General features: G+C 37.5%; 7 non-coding genes across 7 annotated transcripts; all 7 read left to right on the top strand.

Annotated features, from left to right (window-relative positions):
- The first annotated feature begins 1,675 nt into the window (after positions 1-1,675).
- On the top strand, positions 1,676-1,748 carry TRNAV-AAC (transfer RNA valine (anticodon AAC)). The gene has a single exon. It is a non-coding gene; the product is annotated as a tRNA-Val (tRNA).
- A 1,856-nt stretch (positions 1,749-3,604) lies between these two features.
- TRNAV-AAC (transfer RNA valine (anticodon AAC)) lies at positions 3,605-3,677 on the top strand. Its single transcript has one exon. It is a non-coding gene; the product is annotated as a tRNA-Val (tRNA).
- A 1,859-nt stretch (positions 3,678-5,536) lies between these two features.
- On the top strand, positions 5,537-5,609 carry TRNAV-AAC (transfer RNA valine (anticodon AAC)). The gene has a single exon. It is a non-coding gene; the product is annotated as a tRNA-Val (tRNA).
- A 1,860-nt stretch (positions 5,610-7,469) lies between these two features.
- Positions 7,470-7,542, top strand: TRNAV-AAC (transfer RNA valine (anticodon AAC)). Its single transcript has one exon. It is a non-coding gene; the product is annotated as a tRNA-Val (tRNA).
- An 11,362-nt stretch (positions 7,543-18,904) lies between these two features.
- TRNAV-AAC (transfer RNA valine (anticodon AAC)) lies at positions 18,905-18,977 on the top strand. The gene has a single exon. It is a non-coding gene; the product is annotated as a tRNA-Val (tRNA).
- A 1,863-nt stretch (positions 18,978-20,840) lies between these two features.
- TRNAV-AAC (transfer RNA valine (anticodon AAC)) lies at positions 20,841-20,913 on the top strand. Its single transcript has one exon. It is a non-coding gene; the product is annotated as a tRNA-Val (tRNA).
- Positions 20,914-24,713: 3,800 nt separating this feature from the next.
- Positions 24,714-24,786, top strand: TRNAV-AAC (transfer RNA valine (anticodon AAC)). The gene has a single exon. It is a non-coding gene; the product is annotated as a tRNA-Val (tRNA).
- The last annotated feature ends 1,580 nt before the right edge of the window (positions 24,787-26,366 follow it).

Raw genomic sequence — 26,366 nt, 5'->3', positions numbered from 1 at the left:
AGACACATCCACAGGGTTTGTGCTTTTCTGTTCCCAAAACAGGAAACCATAGACCATCTGTGTTTTCCAATGTCCTTTTGTACAGCTTGTGGTCATATGTATATAAATTATTGGCATTTTATTTTGGATGTCTATCAAACTGGGTATGGAGGATGCCTCTTAGTGGGATCCTGTCCAACTGATTACTAGGAGATGCTGGAACATATTCCGTTTGAATTACAAGTTTGGCACGTCAGATTATATGTTTCTGCTCGTTTTCCAGTTTCTTTGACGCGAAATCGCGTCATTCATTTAATTTCCAGCCATTTAAAGTGCGTGTACGGAACATATATATCTTCATTATCATGAATCTTTTATTTTTTTAACTCATTAATGTTTTTTTATTCTGTGTATTCTTCTATGTATGTTTGGTAACCTTGAAGGCCTTAAAGATTGCCCAAAGGTTATTCTTGTGTACGTTGTTGAATGGATTATTATTTCGGTATATTTTTTTGTTACCATTGAAAGTCCATTTTGATTTATTGTTTGTCAATGTTCATTATAATGTTTGTTGTTGGTTACCTGCTGTTCCAAATTACACACTCTTTTATTTTCTTTTTCTTAATTTTATTAACTTTGTGGTAATTTTCCAGCATGGTAGTAATCTATAGGATATTGTTACATGCTAATTTATTAACTTGTGTTTTTTATTTGTTGTATTTCTGTGTATACCTCGTTGGTGGGATAAATAAAGAAAAAAAAAAAAAAAAAAAACATCCACTTTAACACACTTGGAAGGTCCCAGTTCCTCCCTGGCAGGCACATTTAATATTTTGAACCATTCTCTTTCTTTTTAAATCGGATGGTGAGAACGATGGAACTGATATTTTCTTCACGTATCTGTTTCCAGAGGGGTGAGACAGCTGAGATATCTGTAAAGTTAAACCAGGTTTCCACCTACGTTTGTAACCACTTTCAGAAATTCGATGTGTAACCTAGAGAGACGATATTTGAAAAGTAGATGGTTTCGAAAGGATGTTGCACAACAGATAAGACATCTTCTGTACATTGGGCTTTATTCCACCGCTGTGATCTCCTACAACCCACAACTGTCAATGTACTATTACAACTAAAGCGTGTTTGGACAAGGTTATCATTTAGGAGTTTGAGAGTCACCATGCAACTTTGTCGTATTGAACACCTTAACAAGTTTGTGTGACAAGAAAAACATCGGCTAGAGTGAAATCCCAAATTTGGTCACAAAATAACGAATATTAAATATTATTTAAGACGATCCTAATTTTGTTAATGGATTTAATAGACGTATAAAATCGCTTTATTACGTTATCGTTTAATAATTCTGATAAAAAAATTAAAACCATGAAAATGTTCTGTTCAGTTTTTTGATAGAAAGAAAAAAAGACTGAGGAAAGAAAACTTTGCGTTTTGCACGTTTCAAAGCAATTAAACGAGGTGTGAAAACGTTTGATACTGTGGGCTCGATAAATTCGTTGAAAGACACCGTAGCACATTGGAAAAATTCTTTTTTAGCATTGGTAGAAAAGGAGAGTGTTATATTATTTAAAATTAAAGGTTAAACTGTCATTATACTTGTGTTTGTTTACACTGCGAAATAAAATTTTGGAACGTTATCGTTTCATTTAAATCTCTAACAAGAAAAAATCGCGAAACGCAGGTGCTTGTGGTGTAGTGGTTATCACATCCGCCTAACACGCGGAAGGTCCCAGGTTCGATCCCTGGCAGGCACATTTTAATATTTTGAACCATTCTTTTTCTTTTAAATCGGATGGTGAGAACGGGATGGAACGATATTTTCTTCATAATATCTGTTTCAGAGGGTGAGACGGCTGAGAGATATCACAGAAGTTACCGAGTTTCCCCTACTTGTAACCACTTTCAGAAATTCGTGTGACTGTTGTGTGATAAATCAAAACAGGAACGTTATTACTTTTGAATATAATGCGTGCACTGCTGCGACATTTGAAGTGATGAAACGACCTTCGCGTAATCATGTGACGTTCGACGAAGTATCTGACCAGCAAGTTACAACTTTTGGATAGAATGGGTTTATGAGTTTTGTTTTTCTTAAATGCGTGAACAGTTTGAAACGTCGATGCACGCGACCTTATTTGAAGATAAGTTAACGTACTTGCCAGGTTGTACAGGTAATATCTAGAGATCACGACTCCGTCAGTGTGTGTTGAGAACAACTCTTCATGCTGTGACAACTAATCACACTACATGTTTCATTCTTTAACCTATTCTTTTAAATTCCGGTCAGAACTATTGGATGGTTATGTGCGTTATCATCTCCAACTTACCAGTGACGGAAAAGAGGAAAGGCAATTCTACAACATCATTCACCAACTATTTGATGTACTTAATTTTTTACCGAACAGTGAAATTTTCGATCATATCCTAACTCCTCCTACGTCTGAAAATGCTTACATGTTATTTCATTTGAATTGGGAATACACGCCCCTCGAGAGACTCAAATGTCCTTACCACCATGTCTAGCCAATCTGAAGAAGAGAAGTATCGTCCTCCTATAGACAGCATTGTTTTCTTAAAGACTTCTTGTTCTGTTTATCCTTTTTGTCTGATTTCTTTATTTTTATAACATTTCTTCACTTAGTAAAGATATTTTACGATGCTTAATGTCTTCTCGTCATGATCGAATCTCCTGTTTTACGTACTTATTAAAAATTGTATTTAGTTCACTTGAATATAGTACAGACTAGACAGGTAAAATGAAATTACGATGCCAAGACCGGAGAATATTTGTTATTCTGAAGTGTTTCCTCCTTCTTGGTGCAGCTGGTTCATGTAAACGTTTTTCTTAAACAAGAATTCTTTGTTTTGGTTATGGAATTTTGTCGTGAAGAACGATGTGTAACCTAGAGAGAGGACGATAGTCTCGAAGAGTAGATGGTTTTCGAAAGAAGATGTTGCATAACAGATAAGACATCTTCTGTACATTGGGCTTTATTCCACCGCTGTGATCTCCTACAACCCACAACTGTCAACGTACTATTACAACTAAAGCGTGTTTGGACAAGGTTATCATTTTAGGAGTTTGAGAGTCACCATGCAACTTTGTCGTATTGAACACCTTAAACAAGTTTTGTGTGACAAGAAAACATCGGCTAGAGTGAAATCGCAAATTGGTCACAAAATAACGAATATTAAATATTATTTAAGACGATCCCTAATTTTGTTAATGGATTTAATAGACGTATAAAATCGCTTATTACGTTATCGTTTAATAATTCTGATAAAAAAAATTAAAGCCATGAAAATGTTCTGTTCAGTTTTTGATAGAAAGAGAAAAGACTGAGGAAAGAAAACTTTGCGTTTTGCACGTTTAAAAGCAATTAAAGGAGGTGTGAAAACGTTTGATACTGTGGGCTCGATAAATTCGTTGAAAGACACGTAGCACATTGGAAAAATTCTTTTGGCATTGGTAGAAAAAGGAGAGTGTTATATTATTTAAAATTAAAGGTTAAACTGTCATTATACTTGTGTTTGTTTACACTGCGAAATAAAAATTTTGGAACGTTATCGTTTCATTTAAATCTCTAACAAGAAAAATCGCGAAACGCAGGTGCTTGTGGTGTAGTGGTTATCACATCCGCCTAACACGCGGAAGGTCCCAGGTTCGATCCCTGGCAGGCACATTTAATATTTTGAACCATTCTTTTCTTTCAAATCGGATGGTGAGAACGTGGAACGATATTTTCTTCATAATATCTGTTTCAGAGGGTGAGACGGCTGAGAGATATCACAGAAGTTACCGAGTTTCCCCCTACACTTGTAACCACTTTCAGAAATTCGTGTGACTGTTGTGTGATAAATCAAAACAGGAACGTTATTACTTTTGAATATAATGCGTGCACTGCTGCGACATTTGAAGTGATGAAACGACCTTCGCGTAATCATGTGACGTTCGACGAAGTATCTGACCAGCAAGTTACAACTTTTGGATAGAATGGGTTTATGAGTTTTGTTTTTCTTAAATGCGTGAACAGTTTGAAACGTCGATGCACGCGACCTTATTTGAAGATAAGTTAACGTACTTGCCAGGTTGTACAGGTAATATCTAGAGATCACGACTCCGTCAGTGTGTGTTGAGAACAACTCTTCATGCTGTGACAACTAATCACACTACATGTTTCATTCTTTAACCTATTCTTTTAAATTCCGGTCAGAACTATTGGATGGTTATGTGCGTTATCATCTCCAACTTACCAGTGACGGAAAAGAGGAAAGGCAATTCTACAACATCATTCACCACCAACTATTTGATGAACTTAATTTTTACACGAACAGTGAAATTTTCGATCATATCCTAACTCCTCCTACGTCTGAAAATGCTTACATGTTATTTCATTTGAATTGCGAATACACGCCCTTCAGAGCGACTCAAATGTCCTTACCACCATGTCTAGCCAATCTGAAGAAAGAAGTATCGTCCTCCTATAGACAGCATTGTTTTCTTAAAGACTCCTTGTTCTGTTTATCCCTTTTTGTCTGATTTCTTTATTTTTATAACATTTCTTCACTTAGTAAAGATATTTTACGATGCTTAATGTCTTCTCGTCATGATCGAATCTCCTGTTTTAAGTACTTATTAAAAAATTGTAATTAGTTCACTTGAATATAGTACAGACTAGACAGGTAAAATGAAATTACGATGCCAAGACCGGAGAATATTTGTTATTCTGAAGTGTTTCCTCCTTCTTGGTGCAGCTGGTTCATGTAAACGTTTTTCTTAAACAAGAATTCTTTGTTTTGGTTATGGAATTTTGTCGTGAAGAACGATGTGTAACCTAGAGAGAGGACGATAGTCTCGAAGAGTAGATGGTTTTCGAAAATAGATGTTGCATAACAGATAAGACATCTTCTGTACATTGGGCTTTATTCCACCGCTGTGATCTCCTACAACCCACAACTCTCAATGTACTATTACAACTAAAGCGTGTTTGGACAAGGTTATCATTTTAGGAGTTTGAGAGTCACCATGCAACTTTGTCGTATTGAACACCTTAAACAAGTTTTGTGTGACAAGAAAACATCGGCTAGAGTGAAATCGCAAAATTGGTCACAAAATAACGAATATTAAATATTATTTAAGACGATCCCTAATTTTGTTAATGGATTTAATAGACGTATAAAATCGCTTATTACGTTATCGTTTAATAATTCTGATAAAAAAATTAAAGCCATGAAAATGTTCTGTTCAGTTTTTGATAGAAAGAGAAAAGACTGAGGAAAGAAAACTTTTCGTTTTGCACGTTTAAAGCAATTAAGGAGGTGTGAAAACGTTTGATACTGTGGGCTCGATAAATTCGTTGAAAGACACCGTAGCACATTGGAAAAATTCTTTTTGGCATTGGTAGAAAAAGGAGAGTGTTATATTATTTAAAATTAAAGGTTAAACTGTCATTATACTTGTGTTTGTTTACACTGCGAAATAAAAATTTTGGAACGTTATCGTTTCATTTAAATCTCTAACAAGAAAAATCGCGAAACGCAGGTGCTTGTGGTGTAGTGGTTATCACATCCGCCTAACACGCGGAAGGTCCCAGGTTCGATCCCTGGCAGGCACATTTTAATATTTTGAACCATTCTTTTTCTTTTAAATCGGATGGTGAGAACGTGGAACGATATTTTCTTCATAGTATCTGTTTCAGAGGGTGAGACGGCTGAGAGATATCACAGAAGTTACCGAGTTTCCCCCTACACTTGTAACCACTTTCAGAAATTCGTGTGACTGTTGTGTGATAAATCAAAACAGGAACGTTATTACTTTTGAATATAATGCGTGCACTGCTGCGACATTTGAAGTGATGAAACGACCTTCGCGTAATCATGTGACGTTCGACGAAGTATCTGACCAGCAAGTTACAACTTTTGGATAGAATGGGTTTATGAGTTTGTTTTTCTTAAATGCGTGAACAGTTTGAAACGTCGATGCACGCGACCTTATTTGAAGATAAGTTAACGTACTTGCCAGGTTGTACAGGTAATATCTAGAGATCACGACTCCGTCAGTTGTGTTGAGAACAACTCTTCATGCTGTGACAACTAATCACACTACATGTTTCATTCTTTAACCTATTCTTTTAAATTCCGGTCAGAACTATTGGATGGTTATGTGCGTTATCATCTCCAACTTACCAGTGACGGAAAAGAGGAAAGGCAATTCTACAACATCATTCACCACCAACTATTTGATGTACTTAATTTTTACCGAACAGTGAAATTTTCGATCATATCCTAACTCCTCCTACGTCTGAAAATGCTTACATGTTATTTCATTTGAATTGGGAATACACGCCCCTCAGAGAGAGACTCAAATGTCCTTACCACCATGTCTAGCCAGTCTGAAGAAAAGAAGTATCGTCCTCTTATAGACAGCATTGTTTTCTTAAAGACTCCTTGTTCTGTTTATCCCTTTTTGTCTGATTTCTTTATTTTTATAACATTTCTTCACTTAGTAAAGATATTTTACGATGCTTAATGTCTTCTCGTCATGATCGAATCTCCTGTTTTACGTACTTATTAAAAATTGTATTTAGTTCACTTGAATATAGTACAGACTAGACAGGTAAAATGAAATTACGATGCCAAGACCGGAGAATATTTGTTATTCTGAAGTGTTTCCTCCTTCTTGGTGCAGCTGGTTCATGTAAACGTTTTTCTTAAACAAGAATTCTTTGTTTTGGTTATGGAATTTTGTCGTGAAGAACGATGTGTAACCTAGAGAGAGGACGATAGTCTCGAAGAGTAGATGGTTTTCGAAAATAGATGTTGCATAACAGATAAGACATCTTCTGTACATTGGGCTTTATTCCACCGCTGTGATCTCCTACAACCCACAACTGTCAATGTACTATTACAACTAAAGCGTGTTTGGACAAGGTTATCATTTTAGGAGTTTGAGAGTCACCATGCAACTTTGTCGTATTGAACACCTTACACAAGTTTTGTGTGACAAGAAAACATCGGCTAGAGTGAAATCGCAAAATTGGTCACAAAATAACGAATATTAAATATTATTTAAGACGATCCCTAATTTTGTTAATGGATTTAATAGACGTATAAAATCGCTTATTACGTTATCGTTTAATAATTCTGATAAAAAAATTAAAGCCATGAAAATGTTCTGTTCAGTTTTGATAGAAAGAGAAAAGACTGAGGAAAGAAAACTTTGCGTTTTGCACGTTTCAAAGCAATTAAAGGAGGTGTGAAAACGTTTGATACTGTGGAGCTCGATAAATTCGTTGAAAGACACCGTAGCACATTGGAAAAATTCTTTTGGCATTGGTAGAAAAGGAGAGTGTTATATTATTTAAAATTAAAGGTTAAACTGTCATTATACTTGTGTTTGTTTACACTGCGAAATAAAAATTTTGGAACGTTATCGTTTCATTTAAATCTCTAACAAGAAAAATCGCGAAACGCAGGTGCTTGTGGTGTAGTGGTTATCACATCCGCCTAACACGCGGAAGGTCCCAGGTTCGATCCCTGGCAGGCACATTTTAATATTTTGAACCATTCTTTTCTTTTAAATCGGATGGTGAGAACGTGGAACGATATTTTCTTCATAATATCTGTTTCAGAGGGTGAGACGGCTGAGAGATATCACAGAAGTTACCGAGTTTCCCCTACACTTGTAACCACTTTCAGAAATTCGTGTGACTGTTGTGTGATAAATCAAAACAGGAACGTTATTACTTTTGAATATAATGCGTGCACTGCTGCGACATTTGAAGTGATGAAACGACCTTCGCGTAATCATGTGACGTTCGACGAAGTATCTGACCAGCAAGTTACAACTTTTGGATAGAATGGGTTTATGAGTTTTGTTTTCTTAAATGCGTGAACAGTTTGAAACGTCGATGCACGCGACCTTATTTGAAGATAAGTTAACGTACTTGCCAGGTTGTACAGGTAATATCTAGAGATCACGACTCCGTCAGTGTGTGTTGAGAACAACTCTTCATGCTGTGACAACTAATCACACTACATGTTTCATTCTTTAACCTATTCTTTTAAATTCCGGTCAGAACTATTGGATGGTTATGTGCGTTATCATCTCCAACTTACCAGTGACGGAAAGAGGAAAGGCAATTCTACAACATCATTCACCACCAACTATTTGATGTACTTAATTTTTACCGAACAGTGAAATTTTCGATCATATCCTAACTCCTCCTACGTCTGAAAATGCTGACATGTTATTTCATTTGAATTGGGAATACACGCCCCTCGGAGAGAGACTCAAATGTCCTTACCACCATGTCTAGCCAATCTGAAGAAAGAAGTATCGTCCTCCTATAGACAGCATTGTTTTCTTATAGACTTCTTGTTCTGTTTATCCCTTTTGTCTGATTTCTTTATTTTTATAACATTTCTTCACTTAGTAAAGATATTTTACGATGCTTAATGTCTTCTCGTCATGATCGAATCTCCTGTTTTACGTACTTATTAAAAAATTGTATTTAGTTCACTTGAATATAGTACAGACTAGACAGGTAAAATGAAATTACGATGCCAAGACCGGAGAATATTTGTTATTCTGAAGTGTTTCCTCCTTCTTGGTGCAGCTGGTTCATGTAAACGTTTTTCTTAAACAAGAATTCTTTGTTTTGGTTATGGAATTTTGTCGTGAAGAACGATGTGTAACCTAGAGAGAGGACGATATTCTTGAAAATTAGATGGTTTCCGAAAATAGATGTTGCATAACAGATAAGACATCTTCTGTACATTGGGCTTTATTCCACCGCTGTGATCTCCTACAACCCACAACTCTCAATGTACTATTACAACTAAAGCGTGTTTGGACAAGGTTATCATTTTAGGAGTTTGAGAGTCACCATGCAACTTTGTGGTATTGAACACCTTAAACAAGTTTTGTGTGACAAGAAAACATCGGCTAGAGTGAAATCGCAAAATTGGTCACAAAATAACGAATATTAAATATTATTTAAGACGATCCCTAATTTTGTTAATGGATTTAATAGACGTATAAAATCGCTTATTACGTTATCGTTTAATAATTCTGATAAAAAATTAAAGCCATGAAAATGTTCTGTTCAGTTTTTGATAGAAAGAGAAAAGACTGAGGAAAGAAAACTTTGCGTTTTGCACGTTTCAAAGCAATTAAAGGAGGTGTGAAAACGTTTGATACTGTGAGCTCGATAAATTCGTTGAAAGACACCGTAGCACATTGGAAAAATTCTTTTGGCATTGGTAGAAAAGGAGAGTGTTATATTATTTAAAATTAAAGGTTAAACTGTCATTATACTTGTGTTTGTTTACACTGCGAAATAAAATTTTGGAACGTTATTGTTTTATTTAAATCTCTAACAAGAAAATTCGCGAAACGCAGGTGCTTGTGGTGTAGTAGTTATCACATCCGCCTAACACGCGGAAGGTCCCAGGTTCGATCCCTGGCAGGCACATTTTAATATTTTGAACCATTCTCTTTCTTTTAAATCGGATGGTGAGAACGTGGAACGATATTTTCTTCATAATATCTGTTTCAGAGGGTGAGACGGCTGAGAGATATCACAGAAGTTACCGAGTTTCCCCTACACTTGTAACCACTTTCAGAAATTCGTGTGACTGTTGTGTGATAAATCAAAACAGGAACGTTATTACTTTTGAATATAATGCGTGCACTGCTGCGACATTTGAAGTGATGAAACGACCTTCGCGTAATCATGTGACGTTCGACGAAGTATCTGACCAGCAAGTTACAACTTTTGGATAGAATGGGTTTATGAGTTTTGTTTTTCTTAAATGCGTGAACAGTTTGAAACGTCGATGCACGCGACCTTAGTTGAAGATAAGTTAACGTACTTGCCAGGTTGTACAGGTAATATCTAGAGATCACGACTCCGTCAGTGTGTGTTGAGAACAACTCTTCATGCTGTGACAACTAATCACACTACATGTTTCATTCTTTAACCTATTCTTTTAAATTCCGGTCAGAACTATTGGATGGTTATGTGCGTTATCATCTCCAACTTACCAGTGACGGAAAAGAGGAAAGGCAATTCTACAACATCATTCACCACCAACTATTTGATGTACTTAATTTTTTACCGAACAGTGAAATTGTCGATCATATCCTAACTCCTCCTACGTCTGAAAATGCTTACATGTTATTTCATTTGAATTGGCGAATACACGCCCTTCAGAGAGCGACTCAAATGTCCTTACCACCATGTCTAGCCGATCTAAAGAAAAGAAGTATCGTCCTCCTATAGACAGCATTGTTTTCTTAAAGACTCCTTGTTCTGTTTATCCCTTTTTGTCTGATTTCTTTATTTTTATAACATTTCTTCACTTAGTAAAGATATTTTACGATGCTTAATGTCTTCTCGTCATGATCGAATCTCCTGTTTTAAGTACTTATTAAAAAATTGTAATTAGTTCACTTGAATATAGTACAGAATAGACAGGTAAAATGAAATTACGATGCCAAGACCGGAGAATATTTGTTATTCTGAAGTGTTTCCTCCTTCTTGGTGCAGCTGGTTCATGTAAACGTTTTTCTTAAACAAGAATTCTTTGTTTTGGTTATGGAATTTTGTCGTGAAGAACGATGTGTAACCTAGAGAGAGGACGATAGTCTCGATGAGTAGATGGTTTTCGAAAATAGATGTTGCATAAGAGATAAGACATCTTCTGTACATTGGGCGTTATTCCACCGCTGTGATCTCCTACAACCCACAACTGTCAATGTACTATTACAACTTAAGCGTGTTTGGACAAGGTTATCATTTTAGGAGTTTGAGAGTCACCATGCAACTTTGTCGTATTGAACACCTTAAACAAGTTTTGTGTGACAAGAAAACATCGGCTAGAGTGAAATCGCAAAATTGGTCACAAAATAACGAATATTAAATATTATTTAAGACGAACCCTAATTTTGTTAAGGGAATTTAATAGACGTATAAAATCGCTTATTACGTTATCGTTTAATAATTCTGATAAAAAAATTAAAGCCATGAAAATGTTCTGTTCAGTTTTTGATAGAAAGAGAAAAGACTGAGGAAAGAAAACTTTTCGTTTTGCACGTTTCAAAGCAATTAAAGGAGGTGTGGAAACGTTTGATACTGTGAGCTCGATAAATTCGTTGAAAGACACCGTAGCACATTGGAAAAATTATTTTGGCATTGGTAGAAAAAGGAGAGTGTTATATTATTTAAAATTAAAGGTTAAACTGTCATTATACTTGTGTTTGTTTACACTGCGAAATAAAAATTTTGGAACGTTATTGTTTCATTTAAATCTCTAACAAGAAAAATCGCAAAACGCAGGTGCTTGAGGTGTAGTGGTTATCACATCCGCCTAACACGCGGAATGTCCCAGGTTCGATCCCTGGCAAGCACATTTGGAAAGCGCCGGTTCTCGTCAACGAGTACAGACGTGTTTTTCGAGCTCCTCATTGCCTTAGTGTAAATTTAACAGCTAAGCCTAGTGAGCGTGTAGTTCTTTTTTTTGCCAGATTTTTTATTTTTTCCAGTTGTTTGACGATGGCTTCATCAACTAAGAAGGTCATGGAAGTTATGCGTCGTACAGTTTTTGTTGAAACGACTAATTCAAGCCATGGGGACGTTATCCATTCTGTTATTTCTACGTTTGGTGCAGCTTCGGTCACTGCTGTAGTTCCTCGCCCGGGTGGATATGAGGTAACTTTTGTTCTTCCCGACGATGTGGACCTGGCTATAGATGCTGGTCTAACTGTAAATGGTGTGCACTGTTCGGCTAATGGTGTCACTAAACGTACTATTACTGTGTCATTTATGGACGTACCCGAATATATCGACGATGATATTATACTAAATAAACTTAAAGATTATGATTGTGAGGTGAAAAGCCCTATTGTGTGGAAGAGGGACCAGGGCATATACTTAGGTATACGCCATGTTCGTGTGTGTTTTAGTGAGAAGTGTATCTCTTTGCCGTACGTAGTAAAAGTTTTTGATCCTTTGGGCAAGGCGGTAATGGTAAAAGTGAAGCATGATCGCCAGTCAAAAGTATGTAATTTATGTTTGGGGGCGGATCATCTATATCGAGATTGCCCCCAGTTTATATGCCGACATTGTCATATGCAGGGACACGTCCGTCAACGTTGTCCCAAGCTTGTTGTTCCTCGAACTTCCCCTAGTGACGACGCTGAAGTGGCCTCGCCTACTACTTCTCGTGACGCCGCTGAAGTAGACACGGCTGCTCCCTCTCGTGCAGTGCCTCATGATGTTGACACCATTTCTCTTTGTCCACGCGTTGATTCGGAGGTTCCCCTTTCAAAGAAGGCTGCAGCTACCCATCGGGTGGTGGACGATGTTTCTGCCCGACGATCGACGGTTTCTGGTGGGGCCAGGGAACGGGCAAGTAGTCACCCCCCTGCTGCAAGTCGCAATTTTGATCGTCACTTCCCGCCACTTCCGGTTAGTGGTGTGAGTACCGCCGGCGATGTGGAGGTGCCTCTTCCTCGTCGTTGGAGGTATGCTAGTGTGGTGGCAATGTCTTCTGGTGACACTTCTAAGAAGGGCAGTGGACGAAAACGGGTGTCGGACGTGCCAATACTACGGATATCTCGGGCGAAGGCGAAGGCGGTGTCGCAGCCTTAAATGTGTTTTTTGTGACAGTTTGTTTGTTTCAGTTCGTGTAAGACTGTCATTTATTGTTATTTGAACTTTGTGCATGTTTGCTTAGATCTTTACATTTATTCTTGTTATTTGAACTTTGTGCATGTTTGCTTAGATCTTTACATTTATTCTTGTTATTTTTGTGTTTGTGACAGTTTCCTTTCAATTCTTGTACCTTTACTTTCTCTTTAGCATGGTACATTTACTAAGGGTGGGAGTTTTGAATTGTAATGGGTTGCGTAATGTTAGTAAGCTGGCTTATTACCTGGATTACTTTGTTACTAATTTTGATGTTGTTTGTTTACAGGAAACGTTTTTCACTGATAACTTTTATGATGTCGTTCTGAAATTTTGGCCAGGTGTAGTTTTTTTTAATAATTCTACTTCTGGCCGACAAGAGGTTGCCATCTTGGTACAGCAGTTTTTGTGTGATAATGTTACATTCGTTTCTTCTGATGGGGTGGGTAGGGTTCTGACAGTCAAATTCAGTTTCGAGTCTTTGTCTTATCTGTTATCATCTGTGTACGCTCCTCGCGATATCTCCGAGCGACGGGAATTTTTCCAAAACTTGGAGTATTGTTTGGATGGTTGCACAGGATTGCTTGTTGTGGGAGATTTCAATTGTGTGGTGGATGTGGCACGCGATCGATTTCCGGTCCGTTTCTACCGAGACGCCAGCCGTTCGGCTTTTGTCCAGTTTCTTAATAGGTTTGATTTGCTTGATGCGCATTCACTCATATCGCCGACTACACCTGGTTTCACATGGAAGCGTTTTGTTAATGGTGAGATGATGTCGTCACGTATTGACAGGGTTTTGCTTTCTTCTACCTTGCAGGGGACTGTCCAACGTTTCCGTACGTTGTGGTTTCCTGCTACAGATCACGCTTTATTGGGCTTCGACCTTACTCTGCGACCAATTGTCAGAGGTCCTAATTTCTGGCACTTCAATAACCAGTTATTGAGGGATGCCGAATATGTGAAAGCCATTAAGCTGTTGATCGCCAGAAGTCGTAGTTGGTCAGTTTATGGGACTGATAAAATTAAATGGTATGAACAATTGAAATGCGCGTTCCGTTTACTTACCGAGCGTTATTCGATTCTTCGTGCGCGGGCATCCCGTTCTCGCAAATGTCAGCTTGAGTCGTCCATCAATCGTGAGCTTCGAAAACTGACCCGTTTCCCTGGTAGATCTAAGGTCAAATTGTATGAACTTGAAGATGCATTGGAGACTTTGGATCACGATACCATAGAGGGGGCGAGGATTCGATCTCATATTCGTTGGTTTGAGGAGGGTGAGAGATCTACGTCTTACTTTCTTCGTATGGAAAAGGTCCGTCAAAGCAGAATTGAGTTTAGATCCATGCTCACTGATAGGGGTGTGGAGGTGTCCGGTGTGGAAGATATCGCTGCTGTTTTACATCAGTATTATTCCGCACTGTACTCTAAGGATATCGTTCTGCAGGCAGACATAGATTTAGTTCTCTCATTTGTTGATCGAACTCTTTCCAGTGAACAAGCTAATATTTGTGATGCTCCATTCACGGTTCCGGAAGTTATCGCTGCTTTAGACAGTTTACCGCTGGGCAAATCTCCTGGTTTGGATGGTTTTACCTCCGAATTTTCAAATATTTTCTACCTCTTTTGTTGACGACTTTTATCTGTCTTGTCTCAACTGTTTCACTCTCCACAGTTGCTCCGTACAATGTGTTCTGGGGTAATTGTTCCTATCCCGAAAGGGGATCGACGGTTGGCGGCTAACAGTCGGCCTTTGACATTGCTTTGTACTGACTATAAGCTTTTGGCCAAAGTGCTGGCTCGTCGCCTTTCGTCTGTGATCTCCAGCTTAGTTTCAGATGACCAATCCGGGTGTATACCTGGACGGGACGTTGCTGATACTCCATTAACACTCGTTTTGCTATTGCAATCTTTAGCACGTACCGGCCAGGGTGGAATCTTTTTGAAGCTCGATCAGATGCAAGCTTTTGATCGGGTGGCCTATGACTATCTATTTCAACTTCTTCTGCGTATGGGTTTTGGTTCTACTTTTGTTCATTGGGTTCGTCTTTGCTATACTTCTATTTCTAGTTGTGTAAAGTTTAATGGATTTCTCACTAATGATTTTGCTATTACTCGGGGTATTCGTCAAGGATGCCCCATGTCTGCTCTACTTTACGTTCTCAGTGTCGAACCGTTACGAAATATGTTAGTCCATAATGTACATATTACTGGTATTGGTGGTGATGTGCTACTCACCACGCCTTCACTTACTTATCAGCATGCTGATGATACCACCTTAACCTTACGAGACGCCGAATCTTTGCCGCATGTGTTGGATGTCTGCCAAACTTTTGGCAAAGCTACTGGTGGGAAGATCAACTGGACCAAGAGTCAGGGTTTGTGGGTTGGGTGTTTGGCCTCTTCTGCAGACTTCGTCCTTGGTGAGTTGAGAATTTCCCAGGATCCTATTCGGATTTTGGGAATAGTTTTCCACTCTAATTTCGATGTCATGCTGCAAGATACGTGGCAGGGTGTATTGCGCAGGGTATCTCGTGTCTTGGTGTCGTGGCGATTTCGTTCTTTGTCGCTAAAGGGTAAATCTCTTGTGGTGAACTCCTTGGTGGCATCGGTGTTATGGTACCCGTTGAATATACTCCCGTTGCCAAGACAGTTTGAGGCTAGATTTCGCAAATGTATACTGGATTTTATTTGGCGGGGAGGTATACATAAAGTGGCATACGGTATTCTGATTCGGAGTTATGATTGTGGAGGTATCAACTTGGTTGATGTTAACACTCGTAAACTCGCATTCCGTTTGAAGTTGTTGCAGCGTTGTTTGGATGCTTCTTGTCCTTCCACCTTGCGACAACTTCTTTCTGGATTTTTTTCTTGTTATGGTAATCTCTCTTTAAGCTTTCGGATTCTTCAATGCCGTATTTTGCCACGTTTTGTGAAATCGTTACCTTTCTATATTCAGGAAATGTTTCATGCCTGGAAGGTTCTTCTTGGGGATAAAGGGATTGTCCCAGCTCCTCTTTCCCCAAATTTTGATGAACCTTTGTTTTCAATCCGGCTATTGTTGATGTTCGCCACCGAACATTTCATTTTCCTGAATTTATTAACGCAGGTTTGGTTCAGGTCCGTCATTTAATGTACGAGGTGCTCCCTGCTTTTCTTCCGGTGGGGGCAGTGATTGAAATGTGTACGGACGCTGACCCGTTGGCCAATGCCCGCACAATTTTTCACATTTTCATATGCTCAAGGAGGCGTTGCCTGTGGAGTGGTTGCCGATTTTGTCTACCCAGCCGGCTCCTCTTCCGTCGTCCACATGTGTTGTGGATTTATATTTTCTGGACCACTCCGATAATCGAGTTCATTTTCAAGGTTTATCTCTGCGGCAACTGGTGGGATATATACAGTTTTCACTCGCTAATAACTTCCCTGCTCCATTCTACTGGGGGGATATTGTTCCTCCTGGAGACTGGAAACGCATTCGTAAAAACGCTTATTCTTCTTTTGTTGTTGGTTTTTTTTGTTTGTGATGTGGATTATTTACTCTGGTTGCGGGCGATTACCACAAATGTCAAGCTGATACATATGGACAGACATCCCACAGGGTTGTGCACTTTCTGTTCCCAGGCGCCAGAAACCATAGACCATCTGTTTTTCCAATGTCCTTTTGTACAGCCCTTGTGGTCATATGTATATAAATTATTGGCATTTTATTTTGGATGTCCCATATCAAACTGGGTATGGAGGAGATGCCTCTTAGTGGGATCTCATCCTTCGTTACCCAGGAGATGCTGGAACATATTCCGTTTAATTACAAGTTTGGCACGTCAGGTTATATGTTCTGCTCGTTCAGTTTCTTTGGCACGAAATCGCGTCATTCATTTAATTTCCATGTTTAAAGTGCGTGTACGGAGACATATATATCTTCATTATCATAGATCTTTGTTACATAACTCATTAAATGTTTTTTATTCTGTGTATTCTTATGTTGGTAGCTTGGTAACCCAAGGTGCCCAAGGTTATTTCTTGTGTACGTTGTTAAGATAAGTTGTTATTTCATTATATTTTTGTTACCAATGAAAGATCCATTGATTTCTTGTTTGTTAATGTTCATTATAATGTTTGTTGGATTACCTGCTGTTCCAATTACCTCTTTTATTTCTTTTTCCTTAATTTTATTAACTTTGTGGTAATTTTCAGCATGGTAATCTATAGAGCTATTGTTACATGCTAATTCATTAACTTGTGTTTTATTTGTTGTATTTCTGTGTATACCCCCTCGTTGAGGTGGGATAAATAAAGAGAAAAAAAAAAAAAAACATCCGCCTAACACGCGGAAGGTCCCAGGTTCGATCCCTGGCAGGCACATTTTAATATTTTGAACCATTCTCTTTCTTTCAAATCGGATGGTGAGAACGTGGAACGATATTTTCTTCATAATATCTGTTTCAGAGGGTGAGACGGCTGAGAGATATCACAGAAGTTACCGAGTTTCCCCTACACTTGTAACCACTTTCAGAAATTCGTGTGACTGTTGTGTGATAAATCAAAACAGGAACGTTATTACTTTTGAATATAATGCGTGCACTGCTGCGACATTTGAAGTGATGAAACGACCTTCGCGTAATCATGTGACGTTCGACGAAGTATCTGACCAGCAAGTTACAACTTTTGGATAGAATGGGTTTATGAGTTTTGTTTTTCTTAAATGCGTGAACAGTTTGAAACGTCGATGCACGCGACCTTAGTTGAAGATAAGTTAACGTACTTGCCAGGTTGTACAGGTAATATCTAGAGATCACGACTCCGTCAGTGTGTGTTGAGAACAACTCTTCATGCTGTGACAACTAATCACACTACATGTTTCATTCTTTAACCTATTCTTTTAAATTCCGGTCAGAACTATTGGATGGTTATGTGCGTTATCATCTCCAACTTACCAGTGACGGAAAAGAGGAAAGGCAATTCTACAACATCATTCACCACCAACTATTTGATGTACTTAATTTTACCGAACAGTGAAATTTTCGATCATATCCTAACTCCTCCTACGTCTGAAAATGCTTACATGTTATTTCATTTGAATTGGGAATACACGCCCCTCGAGAGAGACTCAAATGTCCTTACCACCATGTCTAGCCAATCTGAAGAAGAGAAGTATCGTCCTCCTATAGACAGCATTGTTTTCTTATAGACTTCTTGTTCTGTTTATCCCTTTTGTCTGATTTCTTTATTTTTATAACATTTCTTCACTTAGTAAAGATATTTTACGATGCTTAATGTCTTCTCGTCATGATCGAATCTCCTGTTTTACGTACTTATTAAAAAATTGTATTTAGTTCACTTGAATATAGTACAGACTAGACAGGTAAAATGAAATTACGATGCCAAGACCGGAGAATATTTGTTATTCTGAAGTGTTTCCTCCTTCTTGGTGCAGCTGGTTCATGTAAACGTTTTTCTTAAACAAGAATTCTTTGTTTTGGTTATGGAATTTTGTCGTGAAGAACGATGTGTAACCTAGAGAGAGGACGATAGTCTCGAAGAGTAGATGGTTTTCGAAAATAGATGTTGCATAACAGATAAGACATCTTCTGTACATTGGGCTTTATTCCACCGCTGTGATCTCCTACAACCCACAACTGTCAATGTACTATTACAACTAAAGCGTGTTTGGACAAGGTTATCATTTTAGGAGTTTGAGAGTCACCATGCAACTTTGTCGTATTGAACACCTTAAACAAGTTTTGTGTGACAAGAAAACATCGGCTAGAGTGAAATCCCAGAATTGGTCACAAAATAACGAATATTAAATATTATTTAAGACGATCCCTAATTTTGTTAATGGATTTAATAGACGTATAAAATCGCTTATTACGTTATCGTTTAATAATTCTGATAAAAAAATTAAAGCCATGAAAATGTTCTGTTCAGTTTTTGATAGAAAGAGAAAAGACTGAGGAAAGAAAACTTTGCGTTTTGCACGTTTCAAAGCAATTAAAGGAGGTGTGAAAACGTTTGATACTGTGGGCTCGATAAATTCGTTGAAAGACACCGTAGCACATTGGAAAAATTCTTTTGGCATTGGTAGAAAAAGGAGAGTGTTATATTATTTAAAATTAAAGGTTAAACTGTCATTATACTTGTGTTTGTTTGCACTGCGAAATAAAATTTTGGAACGTTATCGTTTAATTTAAATCTCTAACAAGAAAAATCGCGAAACGGAGGTGCTTGTGGTGTAGTGGTTATCACATCCGCCTAACACGCGGAAGGTCCCAGGTTCGATCCCTGGCAGGCACATTTTAATATTTTGAACCATTCTTTTCTTTTAAATCGGATGGTGAGAACGTGGAACGATATTTTCTTCATAATATCTGTTTCAGAGGGTGAGACGGCTGAGAGATATCACAGAAGTTACCGAGTTTCCCCCCTACTCTTGTAACCACTTTCAGAAATTCGTGTGACTGTTGTGTGATAAATCAAAACAGGAACGTTATTACTTTTGAATATAATGCGTGCACTGCTGCGACATTTGAAGTGATGAAACGACCTTTGCGTAATCATGTGACGTTCGACGAAGTATCTGACCAGCAAGTTACAACTTTTGGATAGAATGGGTTTATGAGTTTTGTTTTTCTTAAATGCGTGAACAGTTTGAAACGTCGATGCACGCGACCTTAGTTGAAGATAAGTTAACGTACTTGCCAGGTTGTACAGGTAATATCTAGAGATCACGACTCCGTCAGTGTGTGTTGAGAACAACTCTTCATGCTGTGACAACTAATCACACTACATGTTTCATTCTTTAACCTATTCTTTTAAATTCCGGTCAGAACTATTGGATGGTTATGTGCGTTATCATCTCCAACTTACCAGTGACGGAAAAGAGGAAAGGCAATTCTACAACATCATTCACCACCAACTATTTGATGTACTTAATTTTTACCGAACAGTGAAATTTTCGATCATATCCTAACTCCTCCTACGTCTGAAAATGCTGACATGTTATTTCATTTGAATTGGGAATACACGCCCCTCGGAGAGAGACTCAAATGTCCTTACCACCATGTCTAGCCAATCTGAAGAAGAGAAGTATCGTCCTCCTATAGACAGCATTGTTTTCTTATAGACTTCTTGTTCTGTTTATCCCTTTTTGTCTGATTTCTTTATTTTTATAACATTTCTTCACTTAGTAAAGATATTTTACGATGCTTAATGTCTTCTCGTCTTGATCGAATCTCCTGTTTTACGTACTTATTAAAAAATTGTATTTAGTTCACTTGAATATAGTACAGACTAGACAGGTAAAATGAAATTACGATGCCAAGACCGGAGAATATTTGTTATTCTGAAGTGTTTCCTCCTTCTTGGTGCAGCTGGTTCATGTAAACGTTTTTCTTAAACAAGAATTCTTTGTTTTGGTTATGGAATTTTGTCGTGAAGAACGATGTGTAACCTAGAGAGAGGACGATAGTCTCGAAGAGTAGATGGTTTTCGAAAATAGATGTTGCATAACAGATAAGACATCTTCTGTACATTGGGCTTTATTCCACCGCTGTGATCTCCTACAACCCACAACTGTCAATGTACTATTACAACTTAAGCGTGTTTGGACAAGGTTATCATTTTAGGAGTTTGAGAGTCACCATGCAACTTTGTGGTATTGAACACCTTAAACAAGTTTTGTGTGACAAGAAAACATCGGCTAGAGTGAAATCGCAAAATTGGTCACAAAATAACGAATATTAAATATTATTTAAGACGATCCCTAATTTTGTTAATGGATTTAATAGACGTATAAAATCGCTTATTACGTTATCGTTTAATAATTCTGATAAAAAAATTAAAGCCATGAAAATGTTCTGTTCAGTTTTTGATAGAAAGAGAAAAGACTGAGGAAAGAAAACTTTGCGTTTTGCACGTTTCAAAGCAATTAAAGGAGGTGTGAAAACGTTTGATACTGTGGGCTCGATAAATTCGTTGAAAGACACCGTAGCACATTGGAAAAATTTTTTTGGCATTGGTAGAAAAGGAGAGTGTTATATTATTTAAAATTAAAGGTTAAACTGTCATTATACTTGTGTTTGTTTACACTGCGAAATAAAAATTTTGGAACGTTATTGTTTCATTTAAATCTCTAACAAGAAAAATCGCGAAACGCAGGTGCTTGTGGTGTAGTGGTTATCACATCCGCCTAACACGCGGAAGGTCCCAGGTTCGATCCCTGGCAGGCACATTTTAATATTTTGAACCATTCTTTTCTTTTAAATCGGATGGTGAGAACGTGGAACGATATTTTCTTCATAATATCTGTTTCAGAGGGTGAGACGGCTGAGAGATATCACAGAAGTTACCGAGTTTCCCCCTACACTTGTAACCACTTTCAGAAATTCGTGTGACTGTTGTGTGATAAATCAAAACAGGAACGTTATTACTTTTGAATATAATGCGTGCACTGCTGCGACATTTGAAGTGATGAAACGACCTTCGCGTAATCATGTGACGTTCGACGAAGTATCTGACCAGCAAGTTACAACTTTTGGATAGAATGGGTTTATGAGTTTTGTTTTTCTTAAATGCGTGAACAGTTTGAAACGTCGATGCACGCGACCTTATTTGAAGATAAGTTAACGTACTTGCCAGGTTGTACAGGTAATATCTAGAGATCACGACTCCGTCAGTGTGTGTTGAGAACAACTCTTCATGCTGTGACAACTAATCACACTACATGTTTCATTCTTTAACCTATTCTTTTAAATTCCGGTCAGAACTATTGGATGGTTATGTGCGTTATCATCTCCAACTTACCAGTGACGGAAAAGAGGAAAGGCAATTCTACAACATCATTCACCACCAACTATTTGATGTACTTAATTTTACCGAACAGTGAAATTTTCGATCATATCCTAACTCCTCCTACGTCTGAAAATGCTTACATGTTATTTCATTTGAATTGGGAATACACGCCCCTCGGAGAGAGACTCAAATGTCCTTACCACCATGTCTAGCCAATCTGAAGAAGAGAAGTATCGTCCTCCTATAGACAGCATTGTTTTCTTATAGACTTCTTGTTCTGTTTATCCCTTTTGTCTGATTTCTTTATTTTTATAACATTTCTTCACTTAGTAAAGATATTTTACGATGCTTAATGTCTTCTCGTCATGATCGAATCTCCTGTTTTACGTACTTATTAAAAAATTGTATTTAGTTCACTTGAATATAGTACAGACTAGACAGGTAAAATGAAATTACGATGCCAAGACCGGAGAATATTTGTTATTCTGAAGTGTTTCCTCCTTCTTGGTGCAGCTGGTTCATGTAAACGTTTTTCTTAAACAAGAATTCTTTGTTTTGGTTATGGAATTTTGTCGTGAAGAACGATGTGTAACCTAGAGAGAGGACGATAGTCTCGAAGAGTAGATGGTTTTCGAAAATAGATGTTGCATAACAGATAAGACATCTTCTGTACATTGGGCTTTATTCCACCGCTGTGATCTCCTACAACCCACAACTGTCAATGTACTATTACAACTTAAGCGTGTTTGGACAAGGTTATCATTTTAGGAGTTTGAGAGTCACCATGCAACTTTGTGGTATTGAACACCTTAAACAAGTTTTGTGTGACAAGAAAACATCGGCTAGAGTGAAATCGCAAAATTGGTCACAAAATAACGAATATTAAATATTATTTAAGACGATCCCTAATTTTGTTAATGGATTTAATAGACGTATAAAATCGCTTATTACGTTATCGTTTAATAATTCTGATAAAAAAATTAAAGCCATGAAAATGTTCTGTTCAGTTTTTTGATAGAAAGAGAAAAGACTGAGGAAAGAAAACTTTGCGTTTTGCACGTTTCAAAGCAATTAAAGGAGGTGTGAAAACGTTTGATACTGTGAGCTCGATAAATTCGTTGAAAGACACCGTAGCACATTGGAAAAATTCTTTTGGCATTGGTAGAAAAAGGAGAGTGTTATATTATTTAAAATTAAAGGTTAAACTGTCATTATACTTGTGTTTGTTTACACTGCGAAATAAAAATTTTGGAACGTTATTGTTTTATTTAAATATCTAACAAGAAAAATCGCAAAACGCAGGTGCTTGTGGTGTAGTGGTTATCACATCAGCCTAACACGCGGAAGGTCCCAGGTTCGATCCCTGGCAGGCACATTTTAATATTTTGAACCATTCTCTTTCTTTTAAATCGGATGGTGAGAACGTGGAACGATATTTTCTTCATAATATCTGTTTCAGAGGGTGAGACGGCTGAGAGATATCACAGAAGTTACCGAGTTTCCCCCCTACACTTGTAACCACTTTCAGAAATTCGTGTGACTGTTGTGTGATAAATCAAAACAGGAACGTTATTACTTTTGAATATAATGCGTGCACTGCTGCGACATTTGAAGTGATGAAACGACCTTCGCGTAATCATGTGACGTTCGACGAAGTATCTGACCAGCAAGTTACAACTTTTGGATAGAATGGGTTTATGAGTTTTGTTTTTCTTAAATGCGTGAACAGTTTGAAACGTCGATGCACGCGACCTTATTTGAAGATAAGTTAACGTACTTGCCAGGTTGTACAGGTAATATCTAGAGATCACGACTCCGTCAGTGTGTGTTGAGAACAACTCTTCATGCTGTGACAACTAATCACACTACATGTTTCATTCTTTAACCTATTCTTTTAAATTCCGGTCAGAACTATTGGATGGTTATGTGCGTTATCATCTCCAACTTACCAGTGACGGAAAAGAGGAAAGGCAATTCTACAACATCATTCACCACCAACTATTTGATGTACTTAATTTTACCGAACAGTGAAATTGTCGATCATATCCTAGCTCCTCCTACGTCTGAAAATGCTTACATGTTATTTCATTTGAATTGCGAATACACGCCCCTCAGAGAGCGACTCAAATGTCCTTACCACCATGTCTAGCCAATCTAAAGAAAAGAAGTATCGTCCTCCTATAGACAGCATTGTTTTCTTAAAGACTCCTTGTTCTGTTTATCCCTTTTTTGTCTGATTTCTTTATTTTTATAACATTTCTTCACTTAGTAAAGATATTTTACGATGCTTAATGTCTTCTCGTCTTGATCGAATCTCCTGTTTTACGTACTTATTAAAAAATTGTATTTAGTTCACTTGAATATAGTACAGACTAGACAGGTAAAATGAAATTACGATGCCAAGACCGGAGAATATTTGTTATTCTGAAGTGTTTCCTCCTTCTTGGTGCAGCTGGTTCATGTAAACGTTTTTCTTAAACAAGAATTCTTTGTTTTGGTTATGGAATTTTGTCGTGAAGAACGATGTGTAACCTAGAGAGAGGACGATAGTCTCGATGAGTAGATGGTTTTCGAAAATAGATGTTGCATAAGAGATAAGACATCTTCTGTACATTGGGCGTTATTCCACCGCTGTGATCTCCTACAACCCACAACTGTCAATGTACTATTACAACTTAAGCGTGTTTGGACAAGGTTATCATTTTAGGAGTTTGAGAGTCACCATGCAACTTTGTGGTATTGAACACCTTAAACAAGTTTTGTGTGACAAGAAAACATCGGCTAGAGTGAAATCGCAAAATTGGTCACAAAATAACGAATATTAAATATTATTTAAGACGATCCCTAATTTTGTTAATGGATTTAATAGACGTATAAAATCGCTTATTACGTTATCGTTTAATAATTCTGATAAAAAAATTAAAGCCATGAAAATGTTCTGTTCAGTTTTTGATAGAAAGAGAAAAGACTGAGGAAAGAAAACTTTGCGTTTTGCACGTTTCAAAGCAATTAAAGGAGGTGTGAAAACGTTTGATACTGTGAGCTCGATAAATTCGTTGAAAGACACCGTAGCACATTGGAAAAATTCTTTTGGCATTGGTAGAAAAAGGAGAGTGTTATATTATTTAAAATTAAAGGTTAAACTGTCATTATACTTGTGTTTGTTTACACTGCGAAATAAAAATTTTGGAACGTTATTGTTTTATTTAAATCTCTAACAAGAAAAATCGCGAAACGCAGGTGCTTGTGGTGTAGTGGTTATCACATCCGCCTAACACGCGGAAGGTCCCAGGTTCGATCCCTGGCAGGCACATTTTAATATTTTGAACCATTCTTTTTCTTTTAAATCGGATGGTGAGAACGTGGAACGATATTTTCTTCATAATATCTGTTTCAGAGGGTGAGACGGCTGAGAGATATCACAGAAGTTACCGAGTTTCCCCTACACTTGTAACCACTTTCAGAAATTCGTGTGACTGTTGTGTGATAAATCAAAACAGGAACGTTATTACTTTTGAATATAATGCGTGCACTGCTGCGACATTTGAAGTGATGAAACGACCTTCGCGTAATCATGTGACGTTCGACGAAGTATCTGACCAGCAAGTTACAACTTTTGGATAGAATGGGTTTATGAGTTTTGTTTTTCTTAAATGCGTGAACAGTTTGAAACGTCGATGCACGCGACCTTATTTGAAGATAAGTTAACGTACTTGCCAGGTTGTACAGGTAATATCTAGAGATCACGACTCCGTCAGTTTGTGTTGAGAACAACTCTTCATGCTGTGACAACTAATCACACTACATGTTTCATTCTTTAACCTATTCTTTTAAATTCCGGTCAGAACTATTGGATGGTTATGTGCGTTATCATCTCCAACTTACCAGTGACGGAAAAGAGGAAAGGCAATTCTACAACATCATTCACCACCAACTATTTGATGTACTTAATTTTTTACCGAACAGTGAAATTTTCGATCATATCCTAACTCCTCCTACGTCTGAAAATGCTTACATGTTATTTCATTTGAATTGGGAATACACGCCCCTCGGAGAGAGACTCAAATGTCCTTACCACCATGTCTAGCCAATCTGAAGAAGAGAAGTATCGTCCTCCTATAGACAGCATTGTTTTCTTATAGACTTCTTGTTCTGTTTATCCCTTTTTGTCTGATTTCTTTATTTTTATAACATTTCTTCACTTAGTAAAGATATTTTACGATGCTTAATGTCTTCTCGTCATGATCGAATCTCCTGTTTTACGTACTTATTAAAAAATTGTATTTAGTTCACTTGAATATAGTACAGACTAGACAGGTAAAATGAAATTACGATGCCAAGACCGGAGAATATTTGTTATTCTGAAGTGTTTCCTCCTTCTTGGTGCAGCTGGTTCATGTAAACGTTTTTCTTAAACAAGAATTCTTTGTTTTGGTTATGGAATTTTGTCGTGAAGAACGATGTGTAACCTAGAGAGAGGACGATAGTCTCGAAGAGTAGATGGTTTTCGAAAATAGATGTTGCATAACAGATAAGACATCTTCTGTACATTGGGCTTTATTCCACCGCTGTGATCTCCTACAACCCACAACTGTCAATGTACTATTACAACTTAAGCGTGTTTGGACAAGGTTATCATTTTAGGAGTTTGAGAGTCACCATGCAACTTTGTCGTATTGAACACCTTAAACAAGTTTTGTGTGACAAGAAAACATCGGCTAGAGTGAAATCCCAGAATTGGTCACAAAATAACGAATATTAAATATTATTTAAGACGAACCCTAATTTTGTTAAGGTATTTTAATAGACGTATAAAATCGCTTATTACGTTATCGTTTAATAATTCTGATAAAAGAATTAAAGCCATGAAAATGTTCTGTTCAGTTTTTGATA

This window comes from Tachypleus tridentatus, chromosome 5 (assembly GCF_004210375.1).
Source record: "Tachypleus tridentatus isolate NWPU-2018 chromosome 5, ASM421037v1, whole genome shotgun sequence".
Taxonomy (NCBI): domain Eukaryota; kingdom Metazoa; phylum Arthropoda; class Merostomata; order Xiphosura; family Limulidae; genus Tachypleus; species Tachypleus tridentatus.
Note: the sequence above shows the minus strand (reverse complement) of the source record. Positions and strands in the feature narration are given on the sequence as shown.